Source organism: Lethenteron reissneri, chromosome 13 (genome assembly GCF_015708825.2).
Source record: "Lethenteron reissneri isolate LAM-NWPU_2019-01 chromosome 13, ASM1570882v1, whole genome shotgun sequence".
Taxonomy (NCBI): domain Eukaryota; kingdom Metazoa; phylum Chordata; class Hyperoartia; order Petromyzontiformes; family Petromyzontidae; genus Lethenteron; species Lethenteron reissneri.
In genome coordinates this window covers 1965812-1989834 of record NC_083791.1, presented here as the reverse complement: position 1 = coordinate 1989834, position 24023 = coordinate 1965812, and the positions used below count along the sequence as shown (strand labels likewise).

The following is a 24023-nucleotide window of genomic DNA, read 5'->3' as shown; positions in this document are numbered from 1 at the left end:
CCTAAATCGGAGCTATCGAGTGCCATAGACTCCATTCTAAATAAATAAAAAAGTGTGACGAGATAGGTTATCGTCTCAGTTCCAGTAGCGATAGCCAGGTCACCAATCTATTTTATGTACTGCGTTCTACTGGCCAACGTGCAGCTCTGATGGCCGACGTGCAGCACTGATGGCCGACGTGCAGCTCTACTGGCCAACGTGCAGCTCTGATGGCCGATGTGCAGCACTGATGGCCGACGTGCAGCCCTGATGGCCGATGTGCAGCTCTGATGTCCCGGTGTTTCAAGGCCGCAGCAATCTCCGTGCCACTTTCGAGCACCGACGACAAACCGCTTCATGACAAGCACCAACAGAAGGGTGACATCAATGCATACTATGACGATGTTCGTTTTACATAAACACCCACATTTGTTGCCATTTGGAATGGGTTTCAAATGTACAATGAATGTTTTTTTTTCACCCGTTCAATCGTAAAATATTGCTACTTTGGGTACAATTTATAGCAGCACACAGACCTCTGTCTGTGGATTGAAGCACATGAGTGTTTTTTTATTGTGTACAGGCAGTCTAAGCCAGGATCATGTTTTGAACGCGATTTCAAATTCATCGGTATCAGATGCCAAAGTGGTTGCTTTTGGAAATTTCCGCAGAAATATACAGTCTTCATATAATATGCCAGAGTCGTGGCAAGGGGACAAGATATTACCTGTAGGAGGAAAATAAGTGGAACGTGCTTCATTTCACAAAGCAGTGAATCAATTTAATTGAATAACACTGAACAGTGATATATAAAAAAAACTGTTCAAGTGTGTTTACAAATATATTTTAATTACATTACTAATCTGGGAATTATTAGCGATTATTTAATTCTCATCATCCATTGTCTATCCACCGCTGGATGAAGAGCTCCTCACACAATCCATCGTGGTCCTGTAATCCCACAGCCAATCTTGCTCCTGCACACAAACGCATTCATCTCTCCATCTCCTCGGGCACGTCTGTCTTTTGGCTGCCATTCCATCACAAGCCTTGTTCGCGAGCCATCATCTTCTCTCCACGTGTGCCCCAACAGTGGCCACTCGCCTCTATAACCAACAACATGCCTCCGATTTGCATCTGTTCCCTGACACGCGTGTGGCCCGCTCGCTCTTTCTCCACGAGTCGTTTCAATCGAACATCTCTTTATATTTGTTTGCATCTGGCTCTGTCCCTCCCCCCTGTCCCCACCCCCCGCCGCAGCTGCATCTCTCAGCTGTTGTCCCAAATCCTGCGTCAGCGTCCACGCCCTCTGATCCGTATGCTGTGGCAGGCACTGATTGAAAACCACTGTGCTCCTGGCCCTCACCAACATTCTACCCCGAGAATGTTTGTTGCGGTTTCCCCTCTTTCCCCCTTGCCCCCCCCATAAGCACACCGCTCCTCCTCTACCCCCACCTGTCGAAGGACCCCCCCCCCCCACTCTGTATGGGCACCGAGCAATGTTGTTCTCCCCACCCATAGACTCCTGCAAGCGCAGCTGGAAAGCCCCTCCTTCTTCCGCCCCTCCTTCTTCCGCCCCTCCCTCTTCCGCCCCTCCCCCTTTCCCCCTCCCCCCTTTCCCCCCTCCCCCGTTACCCCCTCCCCCGTTTCCCCCGTTTCCCCCTCCCCCGTTTCCCCCTCCCCCCTTTCCCCATCCCCCCCGTTTTCCCCTCCCTCCTTCCCCCCTTTCCTCACCCCCCTCCTTTTCCCCTCCCCCCTTTCCCCCCTCCCCCCTTTCCCATCGCGGTTTTTCTGTCTCCCTCCCTAGAAGCCCCCCCCCACCCCTCGTGCATTGTACCGGACTTGTAAGAGTATCTCGACACAAACAAAGCCACCATAGTGTCTGTCCAGCGTGTCCAGAACCTTCTAGAGAGAATATCACGCGGTCTCACTCTTTATCTCACTTGTATATGTCTACTCTCTTTGTGAAGTCAATTAATTGTGCAAGTTTTGAATAATCTCTCCGTCCTTTTTTGAAGGTATTAGCCAACATAACTTGAGATATGTTTTGCTACCATAGACCGAGATTTATGTAATCCACTGGATTGCCGAAATATGACGTTGGGTATCAAACACAATTGTCTTGCTTTCATCATCAGAAGACATCCGCTTCACAGTTGAAACTGACACAGTCATCCGAGCCATCACTTACATTTGGATAAAAGATTAACATTATAAATGTATAGATATACTCTTCTCTATAATGCTAATCTTGTTTGTGTGATCTCTTATAATACTGTCTTTCTCATGTCACGACGGGAATCCCGCAATAAAGCATTCAACATTCGTTTAATCTGGAGATGTGGATATCAGCTTGCGGTATATTAAAATGTTATTACCTGTTTTCAAAATGTGATATGGATATTATATTACTGTATTATTACCATAATGTTTGTGTCTGTTCAACACCAGACTGTCTCTACTTGGCCTGCTATTATTATAAGCCAACACTTCGTAGTTCCAGGCTGGGGGAATAAACATCAACTGTAATGAAAGCAATGCAATGCATTGCCCAATATTCAGAGTTTATTGTTCATTTATAGGTGGCGAAGAAATGTTCTCGAAAGACAAAGACTCCGATGATGTAGTATATCGCAAGGATCTGTAAATCCCTGAGTCGTTTTCAACCTGGGGGGAGAATGGTTTCAGAGCTGCCAACTTCACTCACAAGCGTGAGTGCGAATTCAAATCATTGTGTCTCTATGTTCAATGTTGGGCCCAAGCCAGCCCTGTGAAGTCCTGTGTATTTACAACGAAAGACAAAGGGACCTCGTGAGCAGTCATCCCTCTCCTCCCGACAAATGCCATGTCCCCATGACCATTGGAAAGTGAGAGAGCCTCGTTCATGAACAGGTCAAGTAGTCTCGGCTTGAATTCCCACAATAGCCTGAAGAATCGAGGCCAAGGCAGCACTTACAGGCCTGAGGGGCTCGTTAAGTGTTCCATGTGGCTCACTGTGCAACAGTCATTGTATTATTGTATTGTACTATAGACAAAGTATCCCTGATAAGAAAAACCTTGAACAGTCAGGCAGGCATTGTCATCAAAAATGAGGCGAGAGATGAGGTACAGTGAGGAATGTGTGTATGTGTTTGCAAGCCATTTCTGGAATGAGTTGTCAGAGTTGTCAAGGTCAAGATTCAATGTCAACAAATTGCCACGTACTCCATTCAGCTGTTGTCAATGTGTGCCAAGTGTCCCCACTGTGGCATTTTGGATGTCTCCCAATTGTGTAGTGCGACGAATTCTCATGCTAAGGTCATGTCGACTTTAATAAGGTTTCGAGGTAGTAAAAAAATGTGAAGAAAATACTAAAATCCAAATAGTCTGACATGAACCTTATGGCGGGACCCCGGGGTCCCGAATAAACGGAAGTCAAAATCCTAATTAATTTATAAACGCCGTGACCCACCTGGCGCGGTTCATTCTGTTGTCGTGTCGTCCAAGCGCAACGAGGACGAATGCGCAGAAGAAACAAAACTTTGATTAGCGCATCGTGTAGAGTTCGTCGAGAAGAATAGATTGCCATATCTATATTCTTAGGTTTTTTCGGTAAAGTCACCTACGTGACTTTACCGAAAAAACCTAAGAATATGAATCCTTGCAGTCACGAAAGCTTCAAATCTAGATTGCCATATCGTTCACTTTCAACATACATAAAATTACGTCGCAACGCAATTTATGTGAGAGCCAGGGGCTTATGGGACCCCGGGGTCCTGCCACAAGGTTCAATTGAACAGTCACTGCATCCACATACATTGGTGACCCAAATCCAGATGTGGAGAGTCCACATTCCCACAGAAAAAAATGTCAGTCTTCCCATATTAACCTCTGAGGAATGATGGGATTAGAACTCTGATCAGGTCTGCAATTGTATATGGAATTTAATTCCGTGGTTTGTGTCAACATTATAAGCAATGACATTTAAAAAAATAAATCAACCTTTTATCTCTCCACTATTAATAAGGGCCATTGTTCAAAACGCTGCATTATTTTTTCCTTTTCGGGGCTCAGTATTATGTATTAATGTAATGTGTTCATTTCAGAACAAATTACATTCGAATTAACTATTTACAATGTTTTATTTATTCAGATGAAGCCCATTGAGCTTTGTTTTTTATTAGCGACATGGCCACAAATGATAGCTGAACCAAGTGATCTTGAAAAGTCTCCCAGGAGACAAACAATTTAACACGGAGGCTTTCGCGACCAATATCATCTTGTAGCTACTACTGGCCAAGACTAATTAGAGAATCTATCGAAATTGAAATGAATAAATATAATGGTAACCCTTCCGATAGCTACCGCCTTAGTGCTGCGTGGAAGCGAATAATCAAATAATATATTATTTAAATGCATGCCTATGAAGGGCAGCATACTTCAATAGGGATTACCGTTGGTACGGCTATTTTAATACACACAATCGACATGAAGTGACAACCCTTACTAGTTGGCTGTGCCGGGCGGTGGCGGGTTTTAATGACACATTTATATATTTACGCGATATACCCAACAAACCTCTATTACGGAGGAGACAAACAGTACCATAGAAAATGTGCGCTGCATTCAGTCATCGTTATTTATAAATTATGAGTATTACACTTGTTCACCAAGGAAGGCCTCACTGAGTCCTCCATACTCTTTTTATCAACTCAACTATTGTTTATGTTACCAGGTAGGAGCCACAGAGCTGTATTGGCACTTTTTCAGAAGCGACCTGGCTGCAAATGATAGCTCAACGAAGTGGCTAACCACGTGGAAATGTATTGCAGCTAAATACTCTAAATTCCTTTTTGTAAATGTGAAGGGAAAAATCGGAGGACCAGGAGAAAATGTCACGCGACTATGGGGAGAGAGACGCGTGCAAACTGCAAATATAGAGTCATCAGGGTCTGGGTCGAACCCACGGGTCAGGGTCGAACCCACGCCCTCCTTTATAGCAGGCGAGGGAGATAACGTCTCGCCACCGTGGCGAGATGGAAATGAGTGCAGACTTAGCTCTGGAACATTTGATTCCTTCTACCGTTTCGCAGCTTTAATTAATGTGCTTATGCAAGTGGTACAGAACTAAATGTTAGAATTTCGAGAAACACACTGCAAGTAAACCATGGCCTTGGGATAGCAGGCTCTCTGATGTTCCCACTGATTCACGGGAACTCTGCTGGAGCCGAATTTCCTCTAAGTAAGCCGTGTGCGAGGATAGCAAGCCCCTGTTTCAAAGTAATTTGCCATCCATACGTTTAGGTAAACGTAAACTTTATGGCTGTGTGGGAATACCCATTACCTAATGGGTATTCCTGAAGAAAGCACACAGCCATAAAGTTTACAAAGTTTGGGATGGACCCACTTCCCCTTAATGCAAATTATTCCATGTCTGTCGTGAGAAGCTGTGAGCTGTGAACAGCACCAGTTATAAGTTCATATAGAGAGCACTGACTTATTTATAAACGCTATTTATTTATTTATGGGAATGCATGTAACTTTAACGCACCTTGCACAACGATTTTATTTCACTTCACAACCCCCACAGACCCTCTTTTTAAAAGGCAACGACTTGTGGCTGCATCACTGCCCTTTCTCTGGCTCCCGTCGAGTCTTATTGTGATGTCACGAGACCCAATTATTCATTCATATTCGTTCTACTGAAGCGCCCGTACCTCCTACCGCAGTTTCAAAGAATGCCCCATTGTGATGTCATGCATCCCCCACTGTAGTTTCATAAACCTCCCATTGTGGTTCCATCTGCCCCCTATGGGAGCTCCACAGTTTTTTTTCCCGAATTGAAGTTTTCCGACTCCCTATTGTAGCTTCAGAGATGAACCGACTGTGCTTTCCTTAAATGTGTAATTCAAGTTTCAAAAGTTACATTCCGTAGATTTCTACCGAATTTTCTTTGCACGGCACCAGGACACACATTTGAAGCAACAAAGTTGTGTCTACATCATGAGGCCTCCTTTGCCAGTACCACAATATAATAATAGGGGTTTTTCCCCTTTTTTCTGGCGACAAAACTGAAACCTTTTGCAATGAATCATGTTACATTAACGACAATACTTGCAGTCAAACGGCAAACAAAAAACAACACTGATAATTTACGCATTGTTCTTCAAACCGATCGGTTCACACCAGACAGCTTTCCTTAGAACCTAGTCTCATACGGTGTTCGACCAGATGATGCCTTTTGGCGTCGTTTTTTTACCAAGAGTGTTGTTTTTTGTTTGCATTTGACTGCAAGTATTGTGGTTAATGTAAACATGATTCCTTGCAAAAGGTTTCAGTTTTGTCGCCAGAAAAAAGGGGAAAACCCATATTATTGAAAGTTGTATCTGTTAGGTGATGGTTATTCAGGCAAAGAAGTGGCTCAGCTCTTCGCCATGCATGAGCAATAGTAGGAGCAGCATTATTTGCTGAGTTAGAATGGGACAGAGACAATCCAGAGGCTGGTAATCTCATGTAGCCAGTGCGTTGCAGGCTTCGAAGCCAAAGATCAAAGTGGCTGTCCCCACTGTCAAATGCTCATTAGGACAGCTCATTCTAATTGGCGTCAAACCAGTGGTAGGTACTTCAGTCCGTCCACAGGATGACCACTGCTGAATCCTGGCCGCTTGCCGGGATGATGGCCAGATGTATGGTAATTTGTTTACAGAATGCCCACAGGCAAAAGAGGGAACAGGCACGAGGGGATGACCACGATTGAGACGGAGCGATGACGTGAGCTCCCTTGGCATGAAGTCAAGAGTGCTTGTCCGACAGACTTGCTCTCCGCTAAGTGGACGTGAAAGTTTCCATGACTGGCGTTGGGTCACCAACCGAAATGAGCCCCCCCCCCCGCCCCGCCGACTCCCAGTAATGCTTATATCTAGGGCCTTTACAAGAGGAAAGGGATACTGCTGTGGTGTGAAGGTTTGCACACCGGACTTGCAATCCAGAAATTTGATGGTTCCAGCTTCTGGCGTGACGGCTGCACTACCCACGGTTAGGCTATCGGCCGGCTGCTTATGGTGGGGTCATGTTTGGATATTCCCACCTTATCCAAGATTATCTGCCCAGAGTGTAAGATTCAATCCAAACAGCTCTCTGCAGAAACTCGAGAGCATCCCCTTCCACTAGCAGTGTCACAACCAAGCAATTGCAGGCCTGAACCTTTATTTGCCTTTTACCACCTTACCATAGTAACGTGGCCTTCTTTAACTGGCTTGTTAGCAACAATAACCACTGATTTACTCATGAAATGCTGAATATTAGGCGTTGTCTCAGCATGGTCTCGCATGTTCCGTTTTTTGCTAATTCCGTTTTTTTTATTAATTTTACATTTACAATAAAACGAAAGCAGATGGAGAAAGCCCACCTAACTGATTTGGGGGGGGGGGGGGGGGGACTGAAACGCCACGGAGATAGATCGAATAACCTACTTGCTGTACTGCCTCCTAAATGCACCTTGCTCAAAGACAAAGAAATCACGGCCTGGGTTTTGAATAGAGTACGAATATTTTGTTTGTAATTACTGTCAGCAACATCCACCGTACGTTAAATTCGCGAAGTTATTCTGAAAAAACACACCAAGATCAAGACCAAGGTGAAGGGGGTCACTGCAGCCAATACTCCTCTTGCCATCACACTTCATCATTGCTTTCTTCTGGCGCATCCCTCATCCCTCAGCTGTTTCACACTTGACACTTGACCTCCAAGGTCTTCTCTCAGAGTATTATATCATCATTCTATCAGTCTTCCCCTTGGCCGACTACCTCTGGATGCCACTCCAATGCATGCCTGGATAATCTGCCCCCATCAATCACAACCTCCTCTCGCTGATTACATCTACATTGTTTCCCATGACACTTCCAAACCTCCAAGCTGCCTTCCCTTTTCAGTCATGAAAATCACGGCAACATCGTATTGCACACGTATATTTTTACGTGACAGATTACAGTCAGCCATCGTTTGTGCAGGCTAGGAAAAGTTTATTTCTTTCCGTTGAATTGTGAATGTTTTTGGCCTCAACATTCATCCTTACACAAGGCGATTATCTGTGGTACTGGAAAAACATACAGTATAGTTGAATAATTTCACGTGGACCTCAGCCCAGATACAGCCCTGGCTACTACTTGCCCACGCCACTGCTGGTGCAAGGGCATCCATTAGAGGGAGCACTAGAGGGCATTTTGCCTAATCTTCCACACTAACAAGATTTTTTGGAACAGGTGGGAGTACCCACGCTTGACCCCACCATGAACGACCTGCTGATCAACGAACTGCCACGTACCCATTCATACTGACGGGCGCTGGGCTGTTTAAGAAACTTGCATCGTTGCTTCAACCGCCGTACCGGGAGAAAGAATCGAACCGGCGACCCCTGGATTGCAAGTCCAGTGCGCTGACCGCCACACCAACGCTGCAGCTGCTCCTTGAACTTAAGGATGCAAAGCATATGCACGATCAAGTCAAATGCACTGCTGCAAATTCATTTCATATTTTGCATTCAGGGCATTGTCAGCAAACGCATTAATAAACATAGCGTGACAAACTGCACACAGCATGCACGAAGAAACTCTAACATTCAATTCACGTGGGTCGAAGGCAAATGCAATGTTATATTGTGCATTGCATGCACATATAATTACGTTCAAGGAACAATTAAATGTTCAATGCAGTGCCTGCTTCCCATAACTAATATACATATTCAAAATATACAGATACAATGCATGCAAGCACATGCACGCAGAATTGTAATGTATGACGAAATCCAATTTAAATATGACAGTTAAATTAAACAAATGTATTAAAAAAATCACATATTTGTCTTCAATATACTGCGAGATCTGTGTTTAAATTACAATGTATGGCAACGGTGAACTTAAATGTGATTGATATGTTAATAAACAGACTTGTGTTCAGTACATTCAGGTAACGATCGCGGCTGAGATAATCGTGACTAAAATATTACCACTGGCGATCCTAAAAAAAATGTGGCCCCTGCTATAGGAATATGGAATGTTGATTACTGGCTAATGGGTGGACTTCCCACAGACATGAAAATCGCTAATTGCAGTGCAGTGCATGCCGTTCGTTTTAACGTTCGGAATTATACTTACACGTGTGCAGCATATGACAATATAACAATTTAAACAATATGTAAACCGTACACAGACAATGCCATTGACAGCGAGGACAATCCTGTCGTGCGAGAGGTATGCATTTCATTCAGGTGTTGACTCAAGTCAATTATCTCGACAGAAAACCAGCACAATTATCAAAAACACTCTGTAAAAATGAAACACATAGACATAGAGTAGACGCCATTTTGGGCAATGGCGTGAGAAAGCAACAGCTGAGAGAGCAATCGCTTTCTCACTGCCGACGGATCAGCCTCCACTATTGAGAGCCCTAGAGAGCCACTTTTCCATCCTGGACACCGTATCAGAAGACGTAGGAGAGTACCCACACTTTACCCCCCCCCCCCCCCCCCCCAACGACACGTGACCTGCCCGATTGACTCACTGTGGTGTTCCCATTGACACTGCTGGGTGGACAGAGGCTTGGAGGGGATGAGTAAAGAAACTTGCCCCACTGTTTTCAACTACGACGCCGGGAGACTGAACCGGAGTCCTCAGGTTCACCAGTCCCCTGTGCGAACAATTACCCAACGGCGGCATTGATATCCGTTGCATTCATCATGACACCACATCCCAAATGCCCGAATCTGTTCAAATGCGTCTACCTGTTCAGGGGATACCGGGAGTCTGCTGATTGGTGCACATTGATTGTGTGAGATGCTGCTCTTGTGTGGGAAGAGCCACTGAGTTAGATTGTATTTTAGTCTTTTTTTTTTAGACAACCTCAAATCCCGAAAAATATGATTTAACGATAAAAATGTAATGCTCTGTGCATTTCTAATATGCTATCCTTTATTTAAGCCGGTGAGTTTGTGCTGTGATAATCTGTTACCAAGGATACCCAGATGTAATTATTTCAAAGCTAACGATCGATTTTGGAAGCTTTTGGAAAGCTAAACTTGATAGTGGGAATGAACATACCGATGTGCCTACAGAAGAGAGTTTTTTTTATCAGTGGGTGCTGCTATGCTGAGAAACAGTCATTAACTAAAACAAATTAACCAAGACCGAAAATTGCGCAACGCAGGGAGACGTTCACGCTCATAATTACACCGGGAGACAGCAAGAGGAAGACGTTTAAAGATATCAATAAAACAATTAAGAGAAGTGACCGGACTTGGACTGGCATGTCCGCGAGAGGGGATGATGATGGTCGAGAGTGACTTGTTAGTGAGAATAGCGTTAACCCCCCACCCCTTTGTGAGCCAACCAGGTGCCGACATCCCTCTATTTCCGCCCGAAACTAGCATCATCATGATGTTCGTTGTAATTACTAGCGAAACGGCGCACTCCCAATTGTAAATATGAGACCTTTATATTCCCATTGTAAATGTTGTGGGTTTACTCTCCAACACACCGGTGTGCTGTACACATAACCAATTGGCATGCTTTGTTAACGTGACAAAACTTACTAATTGGCTGTGTCGGGTGACGGCAGAGGCGTAGCTAGGGGGGGGCAGGGGGGTACATATGTCCCTGGGCGCCAAGGTAAAGGGGCGCCAAAATGAGGCTTACAACGTCACATTATAACTTATTGCGGCGGGCGCGGCAGCCTAAAACTACTGCACAAATCTACACCTCAACCTAAAAGTTTATATATCCCACCACACACAGCCGACATGTCATGTAATTACATTTTGGTACGTGCGCCTATTAAGAACTTACATGGAAGAACGTCCCAAACAACAGACAGGCGCAGTCTTTCAGCCTTAGTCACTGGCTTGTTTTTTGGTGGTGGAAACTACGACGGCCTGAAACACGCAGGAGTGCACGATCAGAAGCTGTTAAAGCTTTCTATGAAGGACTGGATGAACTAGTAGGGCTGCTAGACAAATTATCGGAGGACGTAACTATGACGCCTGAAACCAGAAGTGATGCAAAACAGGCATGCATATTAAATTTTAACTGCATAGTTTTATTACATTTCTGGAATGTCATTCTTGGAAAAAATGATCGTGCTCAAAAGCGTTTACAGGATCCTACTATGAATTTCAAGGAAGCAGCAACTGATCTTGAATCTTTGGAGCATGAATTTGTCAAGCTTCGTGATGATTTGAGCCAAGTTGCTGTAGAAAACGCCAAAACAAGATGCACAGCCTGGGGGATCGATGTGGACAGAAGAATTAGGTGACGTCGGAAGATGGCAGGAGAACTGGCAAGAGATGCAGGACTTTCAGCAAAAGAAGACATTGCGTGCGTTATGAAGAGCGTATTTTATCGACTTCAACAGGAGATGTCAACACGGTGTTTACGACTAAAAGACCTGCTGGACGTCAAAACTCTTCTATCCGACACAGATGTCGATGCAATTCGTCGAAATTGCACAGATTTTGGAAATTTCTATGACACCGACATCAATGGCCACGAATTTTTCACAGAAATTGGAGATTGCAAAATGCTGCTCAGTAACCGGAATGAAGTTCTACCAGAAACTCCTTTGGATCTTCTTGGTTTTATTGTGTTTTATGGAGACGACATATTTCCGAATTTGCGAATTTCACTGCAAATTTTATTAACAATAGCAGTTTCAATTGCAAGCTGTGAGCGGTCGTTCAGCAAATTAAAACTTATTTTGTCGCATTTGCGTGCTTCAATGGGACAAGATCGTCTCAGCGATCTTGCTCTTCTTAGTGTTGAAAGAGAAACATTGAAAAACAGATTTTGATTACGTGTTGACCAGTTTGCGACAGTGAAAGCAAGAAAAATGTATCTTTTGTAGACTATGTCAATCAGTCTACGACAGTGACTGCGTGAGCCATGTAATATAATTTCTATAAATTTGCTTCTTTAAATACAATGTTTCATTAAAATTTAAATTGTTATTCCTTATTCGATGTAATAGGAAAATGTGATTTAATGGGAGGGGGCGCCAATTTTATAGTTCGTCCCCGGGCGCAAAATATTCTAGCTACGCCTCTGGGTGACGTTGGGTTTCACAAAGTATTTACATTTACAAAATCTGACCCAAGAAAAACCTCTTGTTATGGTCAAGAGTGACGATGGAATTCGAGCCAAGGGGCAGAACGCCTCCGAGAGGACAACCACTGAAGAAATCACGCAAGAAAAAGCAGCTCGCGGGCAGGTGCCCTGTCGCATTCAAACCCAATCTCTCAGGATTACATGATTTAAAAAGACCAATCCCTCAGGATTACATGATAAAAAAAGGAAACCCAATCTCCCAGGATTATATGATTTAAAAACCCCAATCTCTAAGGATTACATGATAATAATAAAAAACAATCTTTCAGGATTATATTATTTCAAAACCCCAATCCCTCAGGATTACATGATTTTAAAAAACCCAATCTCTCAGGATTACATGATGAAAAAAACTCAATCTTTCAGGATTACATGATTTTAAAAACCCCAATCTCTAAGGATTACATGGTTAAAAAACCCAATCTCTCAGGATTACATGATTTTTTTAAACCCAATCTTTCAGGAGTACATGGTTAAAAAAAACAATCTCTCAGGATTACTTGATTTAAAAAAATCTTTCAGGATTACATGGTTTTAAAAAAACTAATCTCTCAGGATTACATGATTTTTTAAAACCCAATCTTTCAGGATTACATGGTTAAAAAAAAACATCTCTTAGGATTACATGAAAAAAAAATATCTCAGGATTACATGGTTAAAAACATCAATCTCTCAGGATTACATGATAAAAAAAAAACTATCTTTCAGGATTACATGATTTAAAAACTCAAATTTCTCAGGATTACATGATTTAAAAAACCCAATCTTTCAGGATTACATGATTTTAAAATGCAATCTTCCAGGATTACATGATTTAAAAACCAAATCTTTCAGGATTACATGATTTAAAACCCCAATCTCTCAGGATTACATGATTTAAAAACCCAATCTCTCAGGATTACATGATAAAAAACAAATGTTTCAGGATTACATGATTTTAAAATGCAATATTTCAGGATTACATGATTTAAAAACCCAATCTTTCAGGATTACATGATTTAAAATCCCAATCTCTCAGGATTACATGATTTAAAACCCCAATCTCTCAGGATTACATGATAAAAGAAACCCAATCCCTCAGGATCACATGATAAAAAAAAAACCAATCTCTCAGGATTACATGATAAAAAAAAACAATCCGGATCGGGTCTATAGAATCGTAGACCTGATTTAATGAGTATGGGGTCGTATTTTCAATACAAACTGATCCGCATGTGCAAATTAAAACACCCAAAGTGTGCAAACCAAGCATACATATATGCTGCATATGAACTATTGGCGGTGCGCTGGTGGTGTGCGGTATAAAAATTTTAAATTGACAATAATTATTTATATTCTTGGATCTTTCAGCACGTGACTTTACCGAAATATCCAAGAATATGAATCCCTGCAGTCACGAAAGCTTTAAATCGAAAAACAATTATTTATTTTCCCTCGATTTGCAACCCCCCGATCAGAAAAATCTCACGAGGTTCGTCAAAATCAGTTCTCATGATGTTGAAGCAGTTGGAAGACGAATGTCAGTTCAAATTTAGATTTCTGACTGTTTTACAAGAACCGGAATGTTGTGCTGCACCGGTGTACCGCCAATACGTCCATATATCTACTGGGCTGCATACATCTGATATACGTGCAACAATACCCAGTCTCCATGTGCATGGAATTGAGTCGACCTCTTAGCCACCATGGAGGAGGATGCTTGGCAATGCCAGTTAGCTTATAAACCTGTTGGGATTTTAGCCAAGGCGTCATAGTAATGTCGCTGCACTTATTCAGAAGTCTCACTTGATGATTAATGTCCATGTGGAAAACAGCACCTCTGAGTTTAATGTCTCATTTTTTGTTTTGCCAGGTAAAGCCTACTGAGCTGTATAGCTCTTTGCAGAATTAACCTGGCCACAAATGACAGCTCAAGAAAGCGGCATATAATGCGGAAATGTATAGCAGGCAAATAATCTAAACGCATGTTTCTAAATAAGGAGGGGAAAAACTGGAGGACCCAGAGAAAACCGCATGCGACCACAGGGAGAACATATAATAGCCATGCACCCGTGATTGGAGACATTTATGCGAGGTGTGGTGGGTCTGGCTTAATGCTTGTAAATCCTCGTGATCAGCACGAAGGCCACAAAACAGGAGTTGAACAGGGTCACACATTTCAAATTTCCCCCAGCACCCCCTACCTCGCCCACCCCGGTAATACTCTGAGGCATTGCCAAATTGTGGATTCCGTTGTACGGAGTGTGCTCAAGGCCTCGTCGCGTTATATAAAAGGATAGACGTCTGTGTGCCGGAGTCACGAGCCAAGTGCCAAGTTTCAAATTACCTACAATTAAATTAAGGTCAGGCCAAAGTGTGACCATGCTGAAATCAGCAAAGGGTGGTGCTAATCTCTATCGGTGCCCTTGAGCCAGCTGTAGAAATTATCTCTGCTAAATGATCAACTGATTTCTCGACAGTACAATCACTGATGACTTCCTACAACTTTGCACTGCTTTTATCTATTGCAGAGATGATGATAATAATGGTCTCATGAAACCCCTAACTGTGGTTTGAAATCACATCTTTCTGAGCAATGCCACAGAGCCAACCTGGCTAGAGTAGAAATATATTCAAATTGCAATGACAGTGATACAACTAAAAGATACTACTATTACTCAGGCACCCAAGGTCTCCCTAGCAAAAAAAAACAACAGATAATGGATGTCAATAAGCACTGAGCTGTGTAAACATAGGTAATTAACTTTATTGATTGATCGACTCCCTTTTGATCTAATCGATCAATAAAATGGCATTCCGTACAGCATACACAACATCCTTGTTTGAGAAATGCCAATAGCAGATGTGTGAGAGTGGCTGAACATGCCACAAAATCAATTCTGAATTTCGCATTGCATGCTGAAAGCCCTAATTCGGCTTGCGCCAGCTGGTTTATCGATGTATATCATCAGCGTTGGGTTGGGTTTGCAGCCAGTGGATGGAAGGGAAGGGGTGGTTGACCGCGGTTCCATTTCAGAGACAGTGGAAACGCTTCAATTGTCTAGCTAAGTGGTTGACATTGAGTCTGCATGCTGGCAGCATGGTCCCAGTGGCAAGTGGCTACCTTTCCAACATGCCTCCCAGGCCTGGCAATATCCTCTGCTGCCAAAACACACACATGCACAGAGATGATCTTGAAAAGTTTCCCAGGAGACAAACAGTGCCAAAGAAAATCTGTGCTGCAGACATATTTATATATTATTATGATTATTACACTTGTTTACCAAGTAAGGCCTCACTGAGTCTAAACTGAGCTATATAGCTATTTTTCAGAAGCAACATTGCCACAAATGATAGCTCAATGAAGTGGCTTATCATGTGGAAATGTATAGCAGCGAAATAATCTAAATACCTGTTGTTAAATGTGGAGGAAAAACCGGAGGACCCGGAGAAGAATCCACGCAAACCACGGGAAGAGAGACATGCAAATTCCAAATATACAGTCGTCAGGGTTGGGATCTAATCCATGACCTCCTGTATACCAGGCAAGGTAGTTAACATCTCGCCACTGTGGCACCCCTTCTCAGGAGGGTCCTGACAAGTTTCGATGTTGCTCTAAGCAATCCCAAATTAATATCTTGCAGGTAATTTTTCAGCATTGGGATGTTTGGATAATACCAGTTACATTGTATTTATTTCTTCATTTAAGCAATGGGGAAAAAACTGGAGAACGTGGAGGAGGAAACCCATGTCAAGCATGCGGAGGAATATACAACCTCCCCACAGAGAGGCATCCGAGTTGGAAATCGAAACAAGGAACTTCGTGCTATGAGGCACAAGTGTTACCACTGCACCACTTTGCCACCCTTTCATAACGAACTGTGTCAGCTGCACAAAAGCCTCATCTCATAACTAGGGTCCTCAACGTTGACTTTTGCGGCAAATTGTATGCACTGGTAATGACTCACGGGCGCTGTGGGATAGCTGCAGATATTGTATCTCGCCGGGTGGCACTGTGATTAGAGCACCCAAGTCAAAATCCGGAAGGCTGCAATTTCAAACCCAGCCAGGGGGTTGACTCAGCCCAGCATCTCTCCACGCCTCAACACAAATGTAACAAGTTGAACGTGGCTGTCCGTTCCCTATTCCTGGTCACAGGAATGTGGAATTTACACTGCTGACTCGGGACAGTAAATGGAAATGAGCAACGTCCTCTATGCCCATCTGAGCACAAAAAGATACTTTAAACTTGAGGAGAATTTAACAGTTACCACATTCTCAGTAATATGTGCTAATTACGAGGTTATTCAGTGTGAAAAACTTTCGGCAAAATTGGCTAAAAGATTAGAAACAAACCAAAAATATAACTGCAGATAAATCCACGTTTTATTACTTCTTTAATTGAAACACCAAAATGTCACATCGTGGTAATGTTTTGTTCAGTACGTAGTGATGATGCTGCACTTAAGAACCCCGCGTAATCACGCACGACTGCACCCAAGTCACACAATTAACGTAATTAACATGCAGAGAGCTGCTCTTTGTAAAGCATGAAAGAGATTTCCTTGCCATTCGGTAATATTTGTCCATTGAAGTGACTCAAGAGCTGGTTCTGTGGTACCGACCTCCCAGAGGTGATCGCTGATGTGATGCTTTGCTCATTGAAGCATATTCCTTTGATTCCGGGCTAGAGTACCACAACTGATATATATAAACAGTATGTATGGTCGCACTCATTACACACAAAGTGCTTGCCACAAATGAACCACAATACCTTGCTGATGTCGTCATGGAACATGAAAAAAATCATGAGAACTCCGGTCATAGTATCGTGCGCTTTCAGATGCGCTTCTGCGGCCATCTGGAACGCTCTTCCCTCTGATATTAGGAAGCCACTGGAGCTATGCACTTTTAAATAATTTAGATTTAAAACTAATGTCTTTACAACAGATTTTTGTGTTAAGTTTGCGATCCTTCCCCCGCACCTCCAATTAGCACAGTTGGCTACGTATGGTGTGAAAGAAGTTCAACATACACACGTAGTGTATATAAACGTGTGTTCTCAATAGGTTGCGTTGCTGTCGTCCTGCAACTTCCCCCTGCTGAGCAAAGGCCTCCCTCGACCCTTTACATCCCTCCTCCTCTGCTCGGACGCTCCTGTCCAGTCGCGGCCTCTAAACTCTGCAACATCGTCTCTCTGCTGCTGCTGCTGATGCCGTCTCTTCCGCCACCTCCCTTCGCTTCTCTTCCCTCCTCTCAGCCTCCGCTCCGTCGTTAAGTTTCGCCTCTCGTCAGTCGTTCTCACGACACGTTCCGCCTACTGCCACTCGCCTCCTTTTGCTGTGACAGCAGTCTCAATGAGCCCCTGCTCTTTTCCTCATTTCTTTATTCCTTACAACTGAGTCAAAGTGAGTAGTTGCACTAACAAAATACTCTGTATTTACAAAAACGTTTGGCTGTGAGCCACCAACAGAGATGAACATTGCTCCATTGCACAGCGAAGCAGGGAGACAATGTGGCTTTTGAGTTGACATGTCAAGTACAACAGGCTGGGTCAGCCCTGCCCAGGATGTGAACTCAGTAATCCCACAGACGGGAGCGAGGACCTTCAGCAGCTGAGCGACACGTACAGAATTACATTAGCTTGATCTTGTGACCACAGCACGGTGAAGATTATTGTTTTGACGTAAAATCCTAGCCCCCGGTGTCTCGTGGCAGACACAGTATTGTAGAGCATCGCATCCTATGGAGTGAACAAATCTGTGCGTGCTGCCCGGGCAGCTTGCAGGCATAAATATCCAATAACATTACGGGCTACGGCAAAACCCGTGTCGTTATTAACCAACGTCAAACTATAAATAGGCTAACCACCGCGAGTCAAATGGCCCTCTAAACCAAAAGCAGATTTCTGTTGTGAGTCTTCTTCGCAAACATAGTTAGAGTAATTTCCTTCAGCAAAAAAAAAGTAAAAAAAAGCTGTTTCGGGCACTTCTGAGTAGTTAATCGACGAATGGCAACCAACAGTCGAGCACAACGCGGAGGAGAGACGGCATGGAAAAATCAAGACGGTCAACGTCTAGTCCAAGAGGTGGGTGAACGTAAGATTGGTTTAAAAAAAAAAACGTAATCAAATCGCTAGAGAAGTAATATTATGAAATGGATGTCACCAATTTAAATAACGAATCAGCGAACAATATCTGCGCGTGAGTTGAACTTCTTTCGCAGCGTACGCAGCCAACCGTGCTAATCAAAGGTGCGGGGGAAGGCCAAAAAACTAAACATGAAAAGCAATTCTAAACAATAAGAATAAAAAAGCACGAATTAAATGAGTTTGCAATCCATATTAAAAAGTGCATAGCTCCAATGTAACGCACTGAAAGTGGGGGGGGCAAAGTAAAAATTCCAATGGCTAAGTGATCGGTAAACACGACCCACTCGTGGTGGCGTGCGCCAACGAATGCTGCACATTCACCTTAATATTTTTTATTTTTTATTACACGCTTTTTACCAACTCTGTCTTTTTTATTAACTCTGTCTGTTGTATCCTCAAATCTTGTAAGTACATTTTTACCCACTTCCCAATGTGGTATAGACTGCAAGCTTGGTATACTTATGTCATACTGATGACAATACTATATTCTATCATTAAAATACAATATATATGTATTTTTAAACATTCTTTTCTATATGTTATGTTTCAGGTTGGGTCTAATTGTCCACGCTCAACTGACGTTGGCTGTAAATCACTATGGTCCCTTATGTTATGGCAGCTTCGGGGCCACTTCCTTGAGTCGTGGAGTTCTTTCATTACTAGTACGGTACATTTCATTAAAGCGTGTTTTTAAAAACGTTTTTTTTATATTACTTATATATTCAAATATTTATACCAACTATAGCATCTAACCTTTTCAGCTTATATCATTTTCAAGGGAAAGAGCCATGATGTGCAATACATATGGCAAGAGTATCGTCTCATCTAGCATCTGATGGTATCCCGTGTGAATATGCCACGTTGAGTGATGGGCAAAAAAAAATTAAACACAGTGGTATTTTGCGTGCCATCATTTGAATTGGGTCGAGCCCACCAACTGGATAGATGTATGAGAGAGAAAAACTGTTTTTTTGTTTATCTCAGATGTGAGTGTGGGATTCAAAGTGCTAAATCCCAGTGGTTGCTACCTCAATGCCCTCACAAAGGCATTATTCTCCCTAGCCACCTACCATCGTCCAGGCTCGGAAACTTTTGAGCACACTTCCTCTCTCCGTGTTCTCTACCTGCAGAGTGCTTGAAGAGTTTCAACGCTTCTCCATCTCAGCTGCTTTTGATGGAACAAACACAGCACATTTCACATAATCTGGAGAAGCACATTCCTGCAATACTGATGTGCTACATGCTGTGAACTCAAAGGGCCCCCCTTCATTCTGAGCAAACACATTTATTCTGCCCCCAGTTGAAATCGCAGCAGACGCTGAAATCTGTCATGATACACAACAACAAATAACAAAACAACAAACACACACACACAAATACGTACACAAATCACAAATGTAGACTTTTTATTCAGTTAACTTTTTTAAAGTTGTTGCACACAAAAAAACTGGTGAAGTTCAATAAACTACACCATAATATTTTTTATGTAGAAAGTACACATTTTACAGCCTTTTGCTGATCTGCTGTTGGTTGAAGGACTCCCCATACCACCTCAGTGAAGGGTGTTGTTTAACCATATTTGACCATACTTTACCACATCAGTCAGTGCCGGCTACTGAACTGATTGGTGTAGGATGAGCAGGCCCCTATACGCATGTCACTGCCCACTGATGTCATAGCCCTTGACTTTGTGATCAAACCCAGGTCACTGACACAACTTGGAATAATATCCACATATGAATGGATAAAACATCACAAGCAAATGAGGATGAATACACAGCAATACTTCCTTGGCAAATAAATATTATTCTTAACACTGTTGCTCTGAATGCACACATTGAAACAAAACAAACATGAAATGTAATAAAACACGTGATTATTTTTGCACTCTGGCTATCTGTCTGTCTACATATCACTTAAATAAAACTGTAAATACACTCTCAAAGTAAAGTCTCAAAATACTAGTTGTGATTATTGCGGCATTGTATGAATTGATTTCACTTTATTTCCAGACACTGTCATCTCCATTGTGTGACAGAGAATGGACTTTTGCATTGATTCGATTTTTCTCCGCACTAATGGTTTGCATCCCTTTATGTTTACAAAACACACTCTGCACGACACACGCTGATGTGCGCACAGGCAAAGAAAAAGATCCCCCGTGTAGCCTTGGACAGACTGTTGGGACAAGTGCTGACACCATCCATCCCAGAAGAATTCCCTCATCAAGACTCTATATCATAGAGCCCAATGCATCTCCGACCATGAACACATTGCCAGTGAACTCAAACACGTACGCCAAGCTCTTAAGGCTAATGGTTACTCCGACTACACAATCCGCAAAGCCATCACTCCAACCATCAAGAAGGATCCTGTTGAGGAGCCTTTCAAGACCATCACCTTACCCTACATTTCTGGGGTCACAAAAAAGATCTCCAAAATCCTGATTAAACACAAGATCCAGGTCCGAATCAACACAGTACATAAAATCCGTGATCTGGTACCGTCTGTAAAAGATGTGGTTCCAGACATACAGTACCCTGGCGTCTACAAACTAAGTTGCCTCTGTAGTAGCAGTTACATTGGGGAAACCAAACGACATGTCTCGGACCGCATCCGTGAACATAAAGCTGACCTGAAACACGGTAGGACAAACACCTCAGCCGTGGCAGATCACTGTTACAACTCAGTGGGCTCACATGATATTGACTTCTCCAAGACAGAGGTTCTCTGCAAGCCATCTGGCTATCATGAGAGATTCGTTCATGAGGCGATCCACATATACAAACACAGAGACAATTTTAACCGAGAAGATGGATTCTGGCTTAGCAATCATTGGAAGGACGTAATAAACCATTTCGACACACATTAGGGTGGGTAGAATAATACATAGTGTTATATTAAATGTATAAGATATAGGTTGGTTTACAGCAATACAGTATATAATTTAATGTTGGCAGTATATAGTACGGTATATGCTCGTGTGATGCAATAGAATAACGTTTAGATGGAAGCATATTATATAATTTTTACGACGTAGAATTGTAATGTATTACTTGCTGTTAGTAACTCAGCTTAGTGTAGAGTATAGTAAGTATACTGATGGTGCTATGCTATTTATACTTTAGTTTTTTATGCAGTTTATACTTTAGTTTTTTACGTGGTTGTTGAGTAACTGCAGCTACATATCATTAACATTCCTTTCCTTTGTTACTGCTAATCCCTGCACCCCCCCTTGGTGCTGTTGATCCTGCATAATGCATGGGCATAATATGACTTTGAAACCCCCCCGCCCACCTCCTACGCATTTGCCATGAATATGCTAAATTCCTCTTCATATGCACATTCTTTTGTTGAGGCGCTCTTTCTTCCACCTCCAACGCAGCTTATATATAAGCTCCTAGCTTGGCATTGTCTCATTCTTCACCTGAAGACGGCTGCTTGCGTTGTAGCCGAAACGTCGTGAGAATTATTTTATTTTGTTTTATTTTTATTATTTTATTACTTCCCTTCTACGTGACTTCACCGAAAGAACCAAGAAAAAGAGCAAACATTTATTAAGGCTGACGTTGCACGTGGCCAGCACCACACCCAGCCGCCGTTGTCTCCCCAGTACCGAGGCTCACACACTGCACCAAGTGCTCATTTACGGCGGAGTCAACATAGGGGAGGTCCAGGACCAGTTGAGAGCTCTTCATCATTGATATTGGCCGTGAGTGGGAATGGAACCCGGGTCGCCAGTTTCGTAGCACAGCGAGCAAACCGCTGCAACTATCACTCCCTACATTGCCACTCCACATACACGCAGACACACACACGAACAGCTAGAATGAAACATACTTTGTCAAGGTTAATAATAAAAACGTCGTGATTCATCACGATGAAAAAAAAGCTATTGAAACTTTTTTTAATGAGATGGGCTAAAGGAACTTAAAAAAAAAATCTGCCATTAGCAAGCATCTTTCTGCGTATCAAGGCCATACTTACTGCTAATGCATTCTTTACACAAACGGCCATTATCACTTCCAGTGGCATCTTCTCGTGAGGCCCACTCAGTTTCAGAAAAATGTATATCTCCAAGTCACATGGTACTGCATATCAGCGTCTCAAATGAGCAACGGGGCAGTGGCTTTGAGCCAGTGGTTGAAATTACACATTCCCATGACAGGGAATTGTTATCCACAGGTTTAACACTGATATAACATAAGCTTACGATGTTGCGGTTCAGAGAGGTGAGTTTCTTTACATATATTTGTCTCTCTGGAGCTGTGGCCAGCACCAAGCCTGGTCACCTTTGTCTCTCCAATTACGATATTTACATACTGCAGCAGGTACTCATTTTAAGGCTGAATTGACTTAGAACGGAGCCAGGACAGGTTTAGGTACGACTTTCAAATGATGGCGGGCATGGCTTTGAAATCAAGCTCAAATCTCTGGGAATACAGCCTCACCGCTGCACCCCACGCGCGCACACAGAGCACATAAGGACCGAGCATCGTGTATAATAGATTCACATTGGAGCCTAAACTTTGATTCTCAATTCAAATACATTCGTGCGAGGAGAAAGGATGGTCGGCTAAGGGGTATTCGGCTCCCCGGGTATCCGCAACCTTCCCCGATGTGTCCCCCCCCCCCCATTCCCTTCCACACAGCAGCTCTCTGCTCGTCCCACTCAAGCTGCTCATAATCAAACGCCACGCACGCGGGCGGCTACGCAAAGCCTCACGCGCAGCCGCTCGCTCGCCGACGGTCGTTACCGTCTGACTCGCCAACACTCTTTTGTTTTTCAGGTGATTTTTTATTTTACAAAACCAAAGAAAAGTTATTCTGTTCAGTAATAATGCATTCTGTGGGGTGGTGGCTCAGCGGTTGACGCATTGCACGACTCGCCCAGCAACCAGAGTGCAATTTCCAGCCATGGCTGTCACCAGCGACGAATACTCCACAGGACACTGTTGACATCCAAATAAATATAGCTATTTTATTATCCCCATGAGGATGATGTGTTTAATCAATGTATGTTTAGGATTTGAACTCACAAGCCTTGAAATGCAAGTAAAATGCCCCATCAACTGCACCACTTTCATTTTAGATTACACCGTTCTAACACGCCACGATAACACCTCACTATAACACGTACAATTTCTAAAGGTTATTAGTTTTAGTATTACTCAGAGTTTTGGATTATTTAATATTAATTTGAAAGTATAACAAACGTATGCTCTGCTAATTAGCACTTCATTTGGCGATCCAGGAAGCCCACGGGCTACAAAATACAAATTATTTTCATTAATTGCTATGATATTTAATCACCAAAAGGCATGTTGCCCAGCCAGCAGCACTAGCTGGCAACAATAAGGTCTCTCTTTTGATTCACGCACAAAGGCCCCCCCGTATAACCTAAACAGACTGTTTGGGGCAAATGTTGTTAGCGAGCACCTACGAAGGCCGGCACGGCACACGAGGGGGTTGGTGGCCAACACCACACCCGGCTGCCTTTGTCTCCCCAGTGGTGATGTTTACACATCACACCAGGTATTAATTTGAGGCTGAGTGGACCTAGGGGAGGCCTAGGAGCGGTTCAGATAATCGTCAGTGGTTTTGGCCGTGAGCGGGAATCTACACTGCCGCTCCCCACTGAGTTTTGTCTGAGTCACGCACACACACACAATCATATATTGGCCCACATGAGTTGCTCTATCTATAAATTTAGCGAAGCAAAACTCTGCTGCGTAGCAATTTTAATCTGGAGTGTTATTTAAGTTTATAATTTAGGTGGCTGA

General features: G+C 43.1%; 1 protein-coding gene across 2 annotated transcripts in view; it reads right to left on the bottom strand.

Annotated features, from left to right (window-relative positions):
- ACAD8 (acyl-CoA dehydrogenase family member 8) overlaps positions 1 to 24023 on the bottom strand; it is a 591584-nt gene that overhangs the window by 201866 nt on the left and 365695 nt on the right. The window lies entirely within an intron of this gene.